Genomic DNA, 16,785 nt, shown 5'->3' with positions numbered 1-16,785 from the left:
TTCTGCTTGAATGAGTTTATTTAATGCTGTCAATAAACTGCTAAAGTAGGTACATTATCATAACTTGACTTTAAAGATGAAGTTATCAAGACTCAGATTAAGAAGTTTAGTTAAGTTAATACGGTAAAGAAATTCTAAATATAGTGATCATGCTTCATTTTTGACACTATTCTTCTTCAATACCCTCTTCTGCCTGGCAGCAAGCGGCAGGACACTCAACCGAACACCACACATGCCTAGCCCAGGATGGTTTCCAGTCCATTTTGGCTTCCCAATGAGCTAGGGGCACTGGAAGGCAATGACCTTTATTATCTAAGATGAATATATTTCCAATTATTTCTCCACTGTCACAATTTATCATTCAAGATTGCCTTCTAATTTGCGGTCCTCCAAATTGTCAGACTTTTACTGGATGCTTTAATTATAGAAGTTTATCTAAATAAAAAAGAGGTAATATGAATTTTGTCAGAGGTGGATTTTATATAGCTATCAAAGCAAATGCTGAATACCTTGTGTGGGCTTATTAAAATGTATTTAATGAACCTGAGCTCAAACTGCTTTTCAGTCTTTTTTTGGCCCCCAGAAAGGATGGAATTTCTCTGGCAGTTTCAGAAGAATTACAAGGTTTCATGAGGCAGAATATCCTCTTTGCACACTGAAGATTATGTCTTTTTCCTTTCTTTTTTTCTCATCAGAGCAAGAACCCCCTAATACTATGATGTCCAATTGAACTTTCATTCAATAAGCATTTACTTAGTGCCTACTGTGTGCTACAGTTGAGGTACAAGGATTCATGGTCTCCGCTCTTACAGAATTCTGAATCTATAATATACAAGGCACATATAATTACTCAATGGAAAAAAATGGCAATAAAGAAGTATGCAGAAAGTATTATGGGATCACAGGTGAATAAGCAACTATTTCTATCCTTGGGGTCACAGAATGCTTCAAGAGAAAAGGAGCCATTTTCTCTTGGAGATATTGGCATCAGTTTACTGAGTAAGACAAGGGGTAGAACAATCCAGACAGAAGGAATGGCATAGATATAGAGAGACCAGGAAATGCAAAGCATGAGAAATAAGATGGTAGAATTGAAAAGATGTCATATAACAACACAAAGAAGGAAAAGAACCTATTATATGAAATTCTGATCTTCCAAATCCTGTACATATAATTTATGAGAGTCTGCTGAATTATTTTTGGAAGGGATACTTGTTTTTGTTGAATATTTAGGCCTACTAAACATGATCCTTTGGGTTTGCCTGTGCATGAGGGCCTATGTAACATGTCAGATATACCCTTTTTGCGACAAAAATTTAAATTCAAGAATTATTTTTCTCTATGTAGGAATGCAAAGTTCCAGTTGTCTGTCTCTGTAAATAAAAATTCACTCTTCCAATGTGAGAAATGGAGGAATAGGGGTGTATGGGGCTTCTCTGGTGGCTCAGACAGTAAAGAATCCATGTGCAATGCAAGAGGCATGAGTTTGATCCCTGGGTCAGGAAGAGCCCTTGGAGAATGGAATAGCTACCCAATCCAGTATTCTTGCCTGGAGAATTTCATGGACAGAAGAGCCTGGAAAGCTAGGGGGTGTATGAGAAGGGAGTGTGGTAAGGAGAGTGGGGACTCTCAATCAAAGATCTTTTATTTCCAGAGAGTTCATTCCTAATGCCAGAAGACAGGGGATTTATTGTACTTGAATCCATGTGGACCCCACACTTTTCTGAGGGATAGTGGGGCATATAAGGGTATTGCATATGCCCTCAGAAATATGTGCATAAACATTTCAGCAAGATCCCATGATCTCTACTTGACAGACTGTGAACATTTCAGGAGCAGATTTCCAGAGACACTGAGATTTTTTTCTAGAAATCAAACCCTCCAAATGTATGCTACTAGAGAAGGCATTATCCAAGGTAAAGGGCAGAGACCAACCAATTAGCAGATGAATAGGAATAAGAAAGAAGGAATCTAACTTCCCAGGGAAAGAGATCTAGAGAAATTTAAGAGTTTTCATGAAATTTTATTGTAATTTATAAAATAACCTTTTTAAAAACAAGGACTAAGAAGCCATCAGTATTGACTAGGAAGGAATCACAAAGTGCAAGCAAGCCAAAAGAAGAAAAACGTAACCCAACAGTTTTACTATTGTTTTCTGGTTATATAAGCAGTGATATAGGCTTGTTATGGAACATTTACAAAATACAGAACCATGCATTGCCACTACCCCACTGTTAGCAATCTGTTGCAGAATATTCCATTCTTCTAGGTGTGTGTGTGTGTGCTATTTCTTACACAGATATGGAGCAACACATAAGTAATTTTTGACATTGGTAGCTAACTACATGCATTCACATCGTGGATATTTTTTCAGAGGTGATATTTATGACATATGACCTATTACAGTTATGTTCCAACCATACTTATTCCTTACCTATTTAGGCATTTTTAAAAATTCCTGCAACAGGGTATCTTTTTTTTATTCATGAAGGCACAAAAAGCTGCTTATGCAAATGTTGGATATCATTCACGTTTTCTTGTTTTTAAGGCCATGGATATGTTTTCCTTTCTAGGACAGGTCTTTCTTCCTTGATTAGGTAGGCTGGCCATTTTCAATTAAACCAACAGTAATGAACATGAATAAAGACATATTCACTCCCCAATTCCATGCCCTGATAATTTGGAGATAATAGACACCCCTCAAATATATGATAATAATAATACCATTAATAAAATAATGTAAACTATATTCTTCAAATAGTGTCCAAGAAGTCACAAAACTACAGAAAACAGTCACTAGGAACTCAAGCAAGTTTCACTATTTGTTTCTCTATTTTTCTCTTACACTTTCTCCAAAGAACTATAACCTGCTAGAAATTTCAAGTTCAAACTGATTTTTAGAGTTCCTGACCTGGGAATACAGAATGACTCAATCTAAAAAGAGATACCAATTGAGAAACTGCCATAGGTACCCACAGAAGTGCAAGATTTAGAATTGATCCTTTAGGTCCTAGGTTGATGGGACTTTAGCAATATCCAAGGCATAGTTTACACAGAGAAGTTGACCCTATGGAAATTTCCATGTTCTTGAAATCTTATGTTACTTGGTCTTTTGCTAAGGAATTACCAGCACACTCACGCATTCTTTCTGATAGCAGATCCCAGTAGAGCTAAGCCATATGTTACTCCTTTATTCTTGGAATAGAGTGCTTAGGTTGGTACTTTGAAGGCTCAAGACTTAAAAATAACTGCTTGAGGAAACACCCTTATAAAAGGTGCATAGGACTTAAAAAATGACATTTGGATATTGGTCAAAATATTACTCCTTGTATGTCATCACAGTGTCATAATATTATGACTCATTATAGTGTCACATCAGACCAACCCCCACAAAGTATGAGTTTAACCAATCCACTTGTACAGATTTGCACATTCAAAGGAATTCCTTTCTGATATTCAGAAGGGTGGTGAGCAGCTTGAAGAGAGGGCACTGTGTAATTTATGTACTTCATTTGGCAACTGGCCAACACAGTTTGGGAAGATCGACACAGAAACTGCTCATCAAGCTGATTAACAAACACAAACAAGGGATGATTCTTGTTAACAGCACCAGGTTGGGAAATACCAAAATACTGTGTTTCCCATAAGATACTTATAAGACTTGCCATGGGCACTATTTCAAATGTATTCTTGTTTATGCTGCTAGTTTCTTCCAGGTGGGCTGAGAATTTAATTCATAAGAGAGAGGACTGACATTTCTTTTTACCCTCTTTTCTTCATTCACATTTCTTCTTCCCCTTTTTGGGAAGGTATGAAAATGTTTATATTGTAAGAGAGTGGTTCTTGACTCTGACTGCATATTAGATTCCCTTGGTGTTATGGACTGAATACTACAGTCCTCCCAACACTCGTATGTTGAAACTCTAGTCCTAATATGATCATACTTGGAGGTGAGACATTTGGGAGGTGATCAGGTATGTAGGTTGAGCCCTTATGAATGGAATAGTGCCCCTTATAAGACAAAGCCAGAGAGATAGCTCAGTCTTTTTCTTGTATGTGAGGATACAAGATTTCAGCAGTCTTCAGCCTGCTAGAAGGCTGTCATCAGAACCCAACCATTCTGGCACCCTGACCTCAGACATTCGGTCTCTAAAACTGTGAGAAATAAATTTCTGTCTTTTATGGTATTTTGTTGCAGCAGCCTGAACTAGTACACTCAGGGAGTTGTTACAAAAATACCAGAAGTCTGGGTTCCCACCAACAATGATTTTTATTTACTTGGTGGGGAGAGGGCTATGCATTGGTACTTTCTAAACAGCTTTCAGAATACTATAATGTGCAGCAGTCTCACAGACTATTCAAAGGACGACTTTCAGATAGGCAGCATCAGCCTTACCTGGAACGTTGTTAAAAATGCAGAATTAGGTCCCATTCAGATCTATCAAATCAGAATCTGCATTTTAACATGATCCTCAGGTGAAGTGAATGCATATCATATTTTGAGAAGCACTACCATAGGGAAGGAGATAGAATAATAAAGTGAAGATATTTACCAATATTTGGTAATAACAAATTACAGTCTGAGTCACCAAGGAAGCCCAATATCAAAGATAACACTGATTTAAATAATGGTCATAGCTAATACTTATTAGGTGTTCATTATTTGCCAGATAGTCATCTAAATACTTCACATGCCTTGACCCCTTTAATGCATAAAACAACCCAGGGAGGCTGATGTTGCTATTTTCTTTTTTTTCCTTCCAGTTTTGTTGAGATACCATCGACATGCAACATCATATAAGTTTAAGGTGTGTAATATAATGATTTGATTTATATATATATAGTGAAATGATTATTGCATTAAGTTTAGTTAACATCCATAACCTCACAAGTTATACTCTTTTTTTCTTGTATTGAGAACTTTATGATCTACTCTCTATGTCTCTATTTTCTGAGTAAGAAAACAGAGGTGAATGAACTTGGGCAAGGATTCACAGTCCCTGAGGACAGACTAGGCACCTACAGGAACTTTCTCCTTCGTATTAAAGATATATGTGGTTGAACAGCTGATGATGAAGGAAATTGAAGGACTTGATAATCTAACAGGTTGGCTAATTCAGCAATCTGACACAATAGGGATGACAGGCTATATGAAATGTGAATGGCTTTTCTGTTACTTATAAATAACCATAGTCAAGATAGCCAAGATGAATACATGGTAAATGTGAGATATTAGGCAAATTTAGGGGCATTATTATCTCCAAGGTACTCAAAGATCAGACCACATTCAAAGCTTTGAATTTGAATCTTAAATTCATTCCTGGGTCATGAAGCCCAGTTGATCTCAATGAAGTCTACAGAGTCATAGGTAACATCTCCAAAAAGGAAATATGAAGTGAATTCTGTCTTTTCTTAAGAGAAACTATGAGAGCTACAATTTGGGAGTTAATTTTCTCAAAGCAGCAAGGTGTCCCCTGGTCAAAGTAAAATAAATATTTTTCTATTAGGTGCTAAATCAATATTTGTTGAGTTAATTAATATGTATATGAAATGCTCTCTCAAAGAAAAACTATTCTGGCAGCCCTTGCAGTGCAGGTGGACCATATATGGGTTTATTTGGCACAGGTAGTAGTTTTTTTTTTTTTTTTTAAATGAGCCATTATTTAGTATCAGGGGATTTCACTCACAGACACAGAGATACAAATCCAGGTTTCTAGTTTTTCTTTTAAAATTGCAAATCCTGGCAACACTGTGTCTCTGTGCAACAACCACCGGGCACTGCAGGGTTGCTCTCACAGCAGCAAGGCGCATGCTCACTAGAGATCTGCTGTCCCACCTGGAGTGCACTGAGTGCTGGTCCCCAGTCCTAATGCCCAGAACCTGCAAACATTACTGTATACAGTAAGAGTGAATGTTGCCTTATATGGCAATGCTGCTGCTGCTAAGTCACTTCAGTCGTGTCCGACTCTGTGTGACCCCATAGACATCAGCCCACCAGGCTCTCCTGCCCCTGGGATTCTCCAGGCAAGAACACTGGAGTGGGTTGCCATGTCCTTCTCCAAGGCGTGAAAGTGAAAAAGTGAAAGTGAAGTAGCTCAGTTGTTTCCAACTTTAGCGACCCCATGGACTGCAGCCTTCCAGGGTCCTCCATCCATGGGATTTTCCAGGCAAGAGTACTGGAGTGGGGTGCCATTGCAATAGATGGGGTTAATTGTGATCTTGAGGAGAGGACTTTATTCTGGATTATCTGGCTGGGCCCCCAATTCCCTCACATGTATCCTTTTAGGAGAGAAGCAGAGAGAGACAGACACGCAGAGAAGGTGATGTGAAGAGGGAGTGGGGTGTAGGCAGTGTGACTGCAGGCCAAGGGGTGCTGACAGCCAGAAACAGATTGTCCCCCCAGCAGAGCCTCCAGAGACAACGCAGCCCTGTAGACACTTTGTTTTGGATTCTTGGCCTTTACGACACTGAGTGAATACATTTCTGTTGTTTTAAGCCACCTAGTTTGGGGGCATTTTGTTATGGCATCCCTGTGTGCATGCTTGGTTGCTTCAGTCATGTCTGACTCTTTGCAACCCTATGGACTGTTACCCACCAGGCTCCTCTGTCCGTGGAATTCTCCAAGCAAGAATACTGGAGTGTGTTGCCATGCTCTCAGGAAGAGGATCTTCCTGACACAGGGTTTGAACCCGTCTCTTATGTAGAGTTCTTTACTACTACTGCCACCTGGAAAGCCCTAGGAATCTAACATAACACCACTTGGACATAGATGCCCATGCATCTGTACAGGAGATTTTTATTAGGACACAGGCTCTTTGTTGGGTACGGGGAGGATACAATGGACAAAGGAGACCATAGTGGTAGCAGCCCAGACAAGGCACTCTACATATCCAGGCATTATCCCTTAGAATGGATCTAGTTGAGATTTTTTGTTCTTTGCCAGGAAACTTGTTATCTTAATAGAAAAGTTATGGCTTTTAGATAGATTTATATTTTTATATTCTAACTTTATAAAATGCCAGGATGAATGTATTTCCCTTTAGGTATGAAACACATAATGTAGGCAAATGACCCTTAGAGATTGAATGTTCCATAACCTTCATTTTACAAATGGGAAAACTAGACCCAGAGAGAAAATGGGAGGCCCAAGGTCACACAGATAATTAGGGCAGAGTTCGGCTTAGACCTTCTCACTCATGGTTCATTGCTCATTTTACATCCCAGCCCCCTTTCATGACCTAACTCTTTCAAATCCTAACTATTAGCTTTTGACCATTGAAATAAGGTTGACTGTGAGATCCATTTAGCTTAATAGAATGGCACTTTTGTTCAAGAGTAAGAGTAGGCATGCCCTCAGTCTTTCAGAGGGAATGTTTCAAGCCCATGTCCAAATGGGCCTTTTTCTAAGCAAACTAATTTATCCAGAACATCTAAGTCACATCATGTTTAACTAAAAAAAGGTCTTGTCACGATGATGTTGTTGTTCGGCTGCTCAGCCGTGTTTGACTCTTAGTGAACCATGGACTTCAGCACATACCTGGCTTCCCTGTCCTTCACTGTCTCCCACAGTTTGCTCAAACTCATGTCCATTGAGTCAATGATGCCATCCAACCATGTCATCCTCTGTCGCCCATTATGATATAAGCAGTATTTAATATGCTAAAGAGTACAGATATTTAAAGAAATTGGACAGGAACAACTCAATTGGTAACTTTCTAAAGGAAAGAGAGCAATGCCAGAGAATATATCAATTTATTAGCAAGATGTGAAAGATCTTAAGAAAGCCTGAAAAACATGACTGTACTATACAAATTGAGGGTTAGCAAAAAGAGCTTCAGCACTCAAAGGACAGTACAAATTAACACTGTACACCAATGTTCTTTTTGGAACAGGAAAAAAGAGAGAGTAGAACTTTTAATTAAATTTTTTTCTAACAGTAATTTTTTTAGAGCAATCACAGATGCCCCAATAAAGCAAGAGCTGATGGTTATAGTGTTGCATTAGCTAACTTTTATACCTTTCTAAGCCTCAGGTGGCCAAGTCACATTTGGACTCTATTCTGGATAAATTTTACAGTTCAACACAATGGCATTTTCTTTAATGCTGACCCCGGAACTCCCTAAAAACACATGGGGTCTGCATTGCTGGAACTAATTCATGAAATAATAAGGATTTTTACAAACAGTCAGAAAGCATATTAAAATGCCATGTCAATATTTGGCTATGCCAAAACCCCACCATAGACAACAATAAGCTTGACTCATTAATGCCCAATATAAACTATACAAGATGAATGCTTCTGCAGAATTCCTGGATTAATTCATTGGCTTTTACCATGTCTATCCTAGCCATGCCAAACCTGCTTATTAAAGCCAGCGGGCATTCAAAACAGGAGCTTCATTTATAGATCTCTCTTCTAGTAAGCAAAGGTAATAGAAATAAAACCAACTGGCTCTTTCTCAAGGGAATAAACCTCAAATATTTAAGTAGTGATATACTTGCTTTTTATTGACTCACGAATGGATTTGGCTTAATCCAATTAAAGTCCTGAATGGGAAAGACTGAAGGCTGGAGAAGGGTATGACAGAGGATGAGATGGTTGGTTGGCATCACCAACTCAATGGACATGAGTTTGAGCAAGCTCTGGGAGTTAGTAATGGACAGGGAAGCCTGGTGTGCTGCAGTCCATGGGGTCACAAAGAGTTGGACACAACCAAGCGACTGGACTGAACTGAATTAATCTGAGATACTAAAAGTTCATCCTGAAAACCTTTGTCTCTGGCTGTATCTGTGGTGTTGGAGAAGACTCTTGAGAGTCCCTTGGACTGCAAGGAGATCCAACCAGTCCATTCTGAAGGAGATCAGCCCTGGGATTTCTTTGGAAGGAATGATGCTAAAGCTGAAACTCCAGTACTTTGGCCACCTCATGCGAAGAGTTGACTCATTGGAAAAGATTCTGATGCTGGGAGGGATTGGGGGCAGGAGGAGAAGGGGACGACAGAGGATGAGATGGCTGGATGGCATCATTGACTCGATGGACGTGAGTCTCAGTGAACTCTGGGAGTTGGTGATGGACAGGGAGGCCTGGCGTGCTGCAATTCATGGGGTCGCAAAGAGTCGGACATGAATGAGTGACTGATCTGATCTGATCTGATGAACAGCCTGGATGTTGTTTATTTCTGACACCTGTCAATCATGACACGTGATGGCTTATATCACCCTGTTCAATGGTAACCACACAGTAGCCCTGCCAGAATGGTCAGTTCCAAGTGACTTTGGCCATTTGACCTTCCTATCACCTCCATCTCACCAAATCTTAACTAATTAATTAGAAACAAGCCCAGACTTTTATGCCATTGTGGCAAACATAATCTGGCACCAAAAATAAAACAAGTAAATAAAAAACTTGAATGGAGCCATTATCTTAGAAATTTGAGTTAATATTAAGAAAGAATTAAATAACTAAGAATTAGAGCTGAAGGTGAAAGTTGAATTTGGGAGATAAGTCAGGCAGGCCATAATAGACCCTGTGGAGTCAGAGCTATGGAGAAGCAGGAGCAGTGAGTAAGCAATGCCATAATGTAGGAAAAACAAAACAAGTAGATGATAGCAAAGAGTAGAGAGAAGAATACACATACAGAAGCCAAGCCACAAACACCATGGACAGAGCACTGAAGTGGTGAGTCATGAAATCTAACCTGCAGAGGTTTTTGGCACCTTTTTGTACCTAGAACATTCTGGCTATAAAAGTCTACCAATATCCAGGATAGCAGTCATTTTTCATCTTCTAGAGATATAATGGGCCAACTTTCCATATTATTACCCTCATACAAAAGCCCACCTTCCCACTCCTTATGGAAGGAATATGAATGAGTCTGTTTCTGGCAAGCAAGAGATTAACTAAAAACATTATATAAACCTAACCATTCATCTGATGATGTTACACCATTTTACAGGCTTGATTATGTGCTATTTGAGATATCTCTTTGCTTCCTGCAGAGATCCTGCTGTTTCATAACCACTTTGCTTGATGTTATATGGGCTTCTGAAGAGAATGCATCTTGATATGCATCACACAATAAGACCAAATCTAACACAGAGACATACTGGTTACAGAGATTACCAAAATACTTTAAAGCTCAAATGTTCACTTGCCCAACTGCTTCTTTCTGGGCATTTCAAGGCATTGGTTGATTAAATATCTGGTATCATTAACTTGAATTTTAATTTCAATTAAATGTTTAGGCTCCATTTAGTCTATGGTCACTAATGGTGACTCAAGGCTCTAATTTTCAACACTCTTTAACATGATTCTTTTGTTTCAGAACGTTTTCTGTGTTCTTTTAGGTGTCTAACAGTACTCCTTTACCACATCCTAAATGATGCACCTTGCAAATATCATATTAAAGTTAAAACTAACAGTAACTGAAAATTTAACTTGACATGTTTCTTGAAGTTCTTATCCAAATCTAACAAATTATGTATATATAGATGTATGTATTTTTAAAAAGAAGCACCTTTTGATTATGAATTATATGTTTAACCCATTTCTAAGAAATAATAAATTCAAACAATTTTGACACCTAGAAGAATTCGTTACATATTTTTGATTCTTTACCGTCTTCCCTTAGTGAACTATAATTCCACTTTCACTTAGAGCTATATGAAACCAAACAGTGAACTTTGGACATATTCAACTTTCCCCTTATTTTGAAAATCATATAACAATTTTAGCTGTTGGGCCATTGGCTCCAACATGTAAAAAATACATATTACACACCGAGAATCCTTATTCAAGAAAATGTATTGTTTTGGCATAGACAATGATATTTCTGATTGAATGATTCAATATTTTAGAAAGAATTTCTGATGTTAATGTTACCCTTGGTATTCCTGTACTATAAAGGGATCAATGGTAGATCTGGGAGTAAAACTTAGAATCAAAGACTTCAACTGATCAAGCAGTGACCTGTTATTGACGTATGTCCAACACTGGGACAAACTCTGTAGAAAATGTGAAATAAAACTATGACATGTATACCTGTGGCTGATTCATACTGATGTATGGCAGAGGCCAGCACAATATTGTGAAGCAATTTTCCTTCAATTAAGCATAAATTTGGGAAAAAAATAAGACAGAGCTTCTGTCTTGGAAGAGGTTCTAATCTGGATAAGGAGATAGTATTAACATAGAAAGAAGCCCTGAGAGAACCACAGGGACAAAATAAAATTAAATGCATGACTATTTCCTATCCAAGCAGGATAGGAAGGCCACAGAGTGGCCTATAGTGGACGGGAAAGCATTATGGATTTGACCCTTGCACCGACAGAAGAAAGGGCGGTAACGAAAAGCTTTGTTCTCTCCACATTCTCTCCAGAAGTGCTGCGGCATAAACCTTACAAGAAGTAAGCCTTCATGGTCATAGTTATATGATTTATCTTCCCATCGCTGAACCTAAACACAGACAGCCTGGTTACTGCCTACATGCATAATTCTCAAGACCTAAGACTCCTTTCTTTCCCCATCTGCCAAGAGGTTTCTACCACTGGCCACACTTGAATCAGGCTCAAATTCAATCACTTGGATTCTTCTGGAGACAAAATTAAAAAAAAAAATTAAAATTGGGTGTCCTCCCTGGTGGTCCAGTGTTTAAGACTCTGCCTTCCAAAGCAGGCACCGAGGGTTCCATCCCTGGTCTGGGAACTAAGATCCCACATGCTGTGTGCTATGGCCAAAAACAAACAAACAAACGTGGGCTTTAAAGTCATAAAGTTTAGTCCAGGTCTGATCTGCTCCTTCAAACGCCACTAGGAGACCCTGGGTTGCTTACGTAGTCTTAATTTTCATGCTGGTAATCAGATTATTAGAGGGGTAAATGACAGAATATATGACCACTGTTGGCACATATATGCTGTGTTCTGGAGACTATATGATGAACATTCGCATGGTCTTCAGATGTTATTTACCCCAATTAACCTATACTCATACTCTGGAAATTTCAAACTGAGCTATAGGAAATGACCAACATTCAATTTTTTGTCCTACAAAATGATAATTTCATAGATTCAACCAAATATTAATACATTAATCTATTTTTAATTATTAATATATTTCCTCCAGTCACCCTCAGATTGAATGGTTAGTGATTTCTTGGATTCCTGAGGGAGGTAATATAAAAGGCAGGTTTGATTTTGGTCAAGGGAGCTTCCCTGCTGACTCAGATGGTAAAGAATCTGCCTGCAATGTAGGAGATCTGGGTTCAATCCCTGAGTCAGGAAGATTCCCTGGAAAAGGAATTGGTTACCCACTCCAGTAATCTTGTCTGGAGGGCCCCATGGACAGAGAAGCCTGGCAGGCCATAGCCCATAGGGTCAGACAGGACTGAGTGACTAAGCACACACACAGAGGAAAACCTTAAGTTTTGGATATTAGCTTTATTGGAACCTCTAGGAGGGACATTAGAAAGTGAATACTGAATGTCTGCATTTGAACCAAGGGAAAGAGAAAGAGGAGAAATGAATTTAAACTAGTAGATGTTTTTTCATAGGACAGACCCAGCTCTCTCTCTCTCTCTAACCCTTCTGCCCTCCACTACCACCTGCATGGAATACTCTCTCCGGGGTACAGGACAGCAGTTGACTGCTATGCTAGGCAGGATGGCATCCTGCTTTCTAAAATAGCACAGATCTGGTAAAGAACTTGAGCCAGGCAAGCTATAGGTTTGTTTATTGTATATGCTGTGAAATGTTCCCAGATAAAACCTCCATTTGTCAATGACCCAGCAGGGAGTAAATGAAAATGCTTATTCAGACCCCTCAGCAGAGAGAGCTCCCTTAATCCGCTCACTGATGAGATAACGCTGTAGGATTACAATAATCAACTTGCAGTATGTCCTCTATTAGTGCTTAAAACTATAGCAGTTCATAAGCACCAGGAGACATCTCTTCATTTACATAATATAGTGACAGACTTTCACCCTTCTGAGACCATCCATCATCTTCCTACCAACCCCTTCCTTGAAGTATTTCCAATAGGTACAGTTATACTGAGGACTGTTTAACAATCAATTTCTAAATGCCTCAACATAGAAGAATATATGTATATATTATTTTACATATTTTTTCCTTTTGTGTATACACACACATATATGTATATACATACACACATACATATACAAATGTATATGTGTGTGTGTGTGTGTGTGTGTGTATATATGGGGCTCCTCTGGAGACTCAGTGGTAAAGAATCTGCCTGCCAATGCAGGAGACATAAGAGATGCAAGTCTGATCCCTGGGTCAGGAAGATCCCCTGGAAGATGGCATGGCAACCCACTCCAGTATTCCTGCCTGGAAAACCCCATGGACTGAGGAGCCTGGCCAGCTACATTCATGGGGTCGCAAAACAGTTTGACATGAATTACCAACTAAATAACATCAACTATATATATATTATATATATGTTACATATACACACACACACAAGTGATATACATTTATGTGTTTGTATACATATAGAAAGATATACACACATACACAGACATACCCCATCCCTTACTTAAATCACAAAATTATAACCATATATAGACATTAACAGTGACATTAAACATCTCAGCTTCTTCTCAAGAGTAAGAATCACAATGAAGTGTCTGTGAGACTGGTATGTAAATAGGGAAAGTAATAACGCACAGACTCTTCTTAAAATACTTTCTATATCACTACTAGTTTCTGCAGTGACATTTTAAAGTTATTTCCCTCTATGTTCTTTCCTAGTTAGCCAATGGAATGCTCACTCACAGAGAGAGAAGGCACTTTCTGATGCACATTTTTTTAAAAGTTGGTTAAAATTCACGTTATGAAATTGCAAAAGTGTAGATAATTCATTCAAACTTGGTTTTTTCCCATGCACTTTTCTAAAGAAAATTTAAAGTGTCAAAAATACGTATCTTGTGCTCATTATTAAATGCTAAATACCACAGTGTTTTGAGCTGCCTCGTGGCCATTGTAAAGAAAACAGGTGTTCTGATAGATTATAAAGTGTGAGTCAGATGATGTGTGGGACAGAATTTTAATGAAGCTGCAAGCATAGAACTCTGACTGGCCTCTTGAATATGATGCTCAGAAAGTAGTTTTAAAGACAAGATAGTAAGAATGCAATTCGGGAAGCATTCATTAATAATCAACAAGTAAATGGGACATGAAAAATCATTACAGTAAAAGACCTTAGCATTACAATGTAATTTAATATAGCATTAAACTAAGGAGAAGGTGGGTATAATTTGAAAGGACATCTATGTCTTTGTATTTGTGCAAATACACAAAGAAAGTATCTTAATCACTACATTAAGTCAAGACCGCAAGCAGAAGTCACAATTCTAGATGCAAAGGTGCCTCTGGAGACGGGAAAAGACTCATGATTATGGAATCCAAGAATAATGATCAATTTCTCTAATTAGGTTTCTATTTAGAGATCTTTTGTGAAACCTAACTTTTTTCCCTTTTGTTTTTCACTAAAATGTCTAGGAAGAAAGCTGAGTGAAAACACACTTGGAGTTTCAGGTGTCTGATGGAATTTCAAAAGAGCAGATCTAGGCTTTGTATCTTCAACCTCTTAAAAGGTTGGGGAATAAACACTATATATTTAGGTGATATCTTTCATTAATAACTATGATTTTGTCTAGCTTGTTTTTCACAAACCTAAATCATATCTGGATTTTCTCGTATTTTCCCTTTACATTTTCCCTACTTTTAGAGATGGTTATGTATAATTTATATCACTAGTTTAGTTATTAATATTAGCATGTTGATACATTTTCTGGTATTCATATACAATCTTTATTAACAGAAATTTCTGGGGAAAAAAAATTGTGCCCTTCAGCTAATATTTGAGTTGTCTGTGTGCTCTGTTGCTCAGTAATGTCTGTCTCTTTGCGACACCACAGACCATAGTCCACCAGGCTCCCCGTCCACAGAATTTTCCAGGCAATGATCCTAGAGGAGGCTGCCATTTCCTCCTCCAGGGGATCTTCCTGACCCACGGCTTGAATCTTCAGCTCTTGTACCTCCTGCATTGGCAGGCGGATCCTTTACCACTGTGCCACCTGGGAAGCTCCAATATTATAGTTACTTCAAAACAAGGATTACTAGAAAGTTCATCAAAAGGACAGAACTTTCATGTGAATGGAATTTCCTTTGGCCAAAAAACATAATTAACAAGAAAACTAGAAATAAACTCGTCCCACATATTTATAGAGTAAACTAAAAATTGTCCTATGCTTTTTCAACGGATTTTAGGCTCCTTGAAAGCAAGGCTCTGGAGACTTCTTCCTTGGTATTCCCAGCACTCGACATGGAGGCTGGCTCTACAGGCACTGGAAATATTCCATCAAGATTTGTTTGCATGAATAAGAGAGCAAAATATCCATGCATGATACAGAATTCTGAGAAAATAACATTAAGACTACATAAAAAAGCAGTCTACAAATGGTTCCTAAACTATGTGTCTTGATTTAAATATCATATAAAATCTTTGAATAAAGCAATCCTGTACTTAACCTATAAGACTGGCTGTAACATAAATGATGATACTTTCCCATTATTTGCATTAAGAGACTTACACATATACTTTACTTGTCTACATCTTGTAGACAGTCAAAAAATTATAACTTTGCCAACTCTGTTTATGTTAATGCAGTCTAGAATGAATATGACTGTTGTTTTATGTTTCATGATTTAAATGCACTTTGCCAACGACCTGTTATCTATCAGATTAAAAAGGAACAATGTACCCTGTGAACAAGAACTAAAATGACTTTATAACTCTCACTTTCTATATTTACCTTCAAGGACTTACTGGATCAGAGAGTCTTCCTTACCATCTCATAAGAATTGTTCCATTCCCAGCTCCACACATCTCGTCCCTTCTGGAGGGATTGCACTCTCCCTGGCTTGTTATTTGCATAAGTTCTATCTGTCAGTCATTCAGGTCTCGTACCTCCTCTAAAAAGCCTTCCCCAAACTTCCAATGGGACCTTTCATTCCTCTGGATATCTCTAGCATTTATTTTCCAACAATTACTTGCCAATTCCTATTTAAGGACTATTGCCTTTATATCGGAGAAGGCAATGGCACCCCACTCCAGTACTCTTGCCTGGAAAATCCCATGGACGGAGGAGCCTGGAGGGCTGCAGTCCACGGGGTCGCTAAGAGTCGGACACGACTGAGCGACTTCACTTTCACTTTTCACTTTCATGCACTGGAGAAGGAAACGGCAACCCACTCCAGTGTTCTTGCCTGGAGAATCCCAGGGACGGGGGAGCCTGGTGGGCCGCCGTCTATGGGGTCGCACAGAGTCAGACACGACTGAAGCGACTTTGCAGCAGCAGCAGCCTTTATATATATATATATATATATTTTAAATAGGAACCCTGGTATTTCTAACCAAATTTCAAACCCTTAAGGCATTGTTATGTGTTTCTCTGATGGGAACATGATTCCTGGGCAGAATTACTGCCATAGCCACTTCTTGAAATTCACACGGCAGGAGAGGGCTTGAGAAGCACAGCCAAAGCTGACACTGCTGTAGGATGTATCGGAAAGTTGTTAAGAGAGTAGGTGTTAAGAGTTCTTACGTGGGGATTTTCTTTTCTTTTTTAATTTTATTTTTGGGCTGCACTGCATGGCATATGGGATCTTAGTTCCCTGACCAGGGATTGAACCAGTGCCCCCTTCATTGGAAGCACAGAGTCTTAACCACTGGACCACCAGGGAGGCCCCTTTTTCTTTTCT

The 16,785-nt window shown here is 38.7% G+C and overlaps 1 long non-coding RNA gene across 1 annotated transcript; it reads left to right on the top strand.

Annotated features, from left to right (window-relative positions):
• The first annotated feature begins 3,428 nt into the window (after nucleotides 1–3,428).
• LOC133251614 (uncharacterized) lies at nucleotides 3,429–15,436 on the top strand. The gene is made up of 3 exons (XR_009737706.1): nucleotides 3,429–3,613; nucleotides 4,765–4,808; nucleotides 15,292–15,436. It is a non-coding gene; the product is annotated as an uncharacterized LOC133251614 (long non-coding RNA).
• The last annotated feature ends 1,349 nt before the right edge of the window (nucleotides 15,437–16,785 follow it).

Source organism: Bos javanicus, chromosome 7 (assembly GCF_032452875.1).
Source record: "Bos javanicus breed banteng chromosome 7, ARS-OSU_banteng_1.0, whole genome shotgun sequence".
In the NCBI taxonomy this organism is placed as follows: domain Eukaryota; kingdom Metazoa; phylum Chordata; class Mammalia; order Artiodactyla; family Bovidae; genus Bos; species Bos javanicus.
This window is presented reverse-complemented; position numbering and strand designations above follow the sequence as displayed.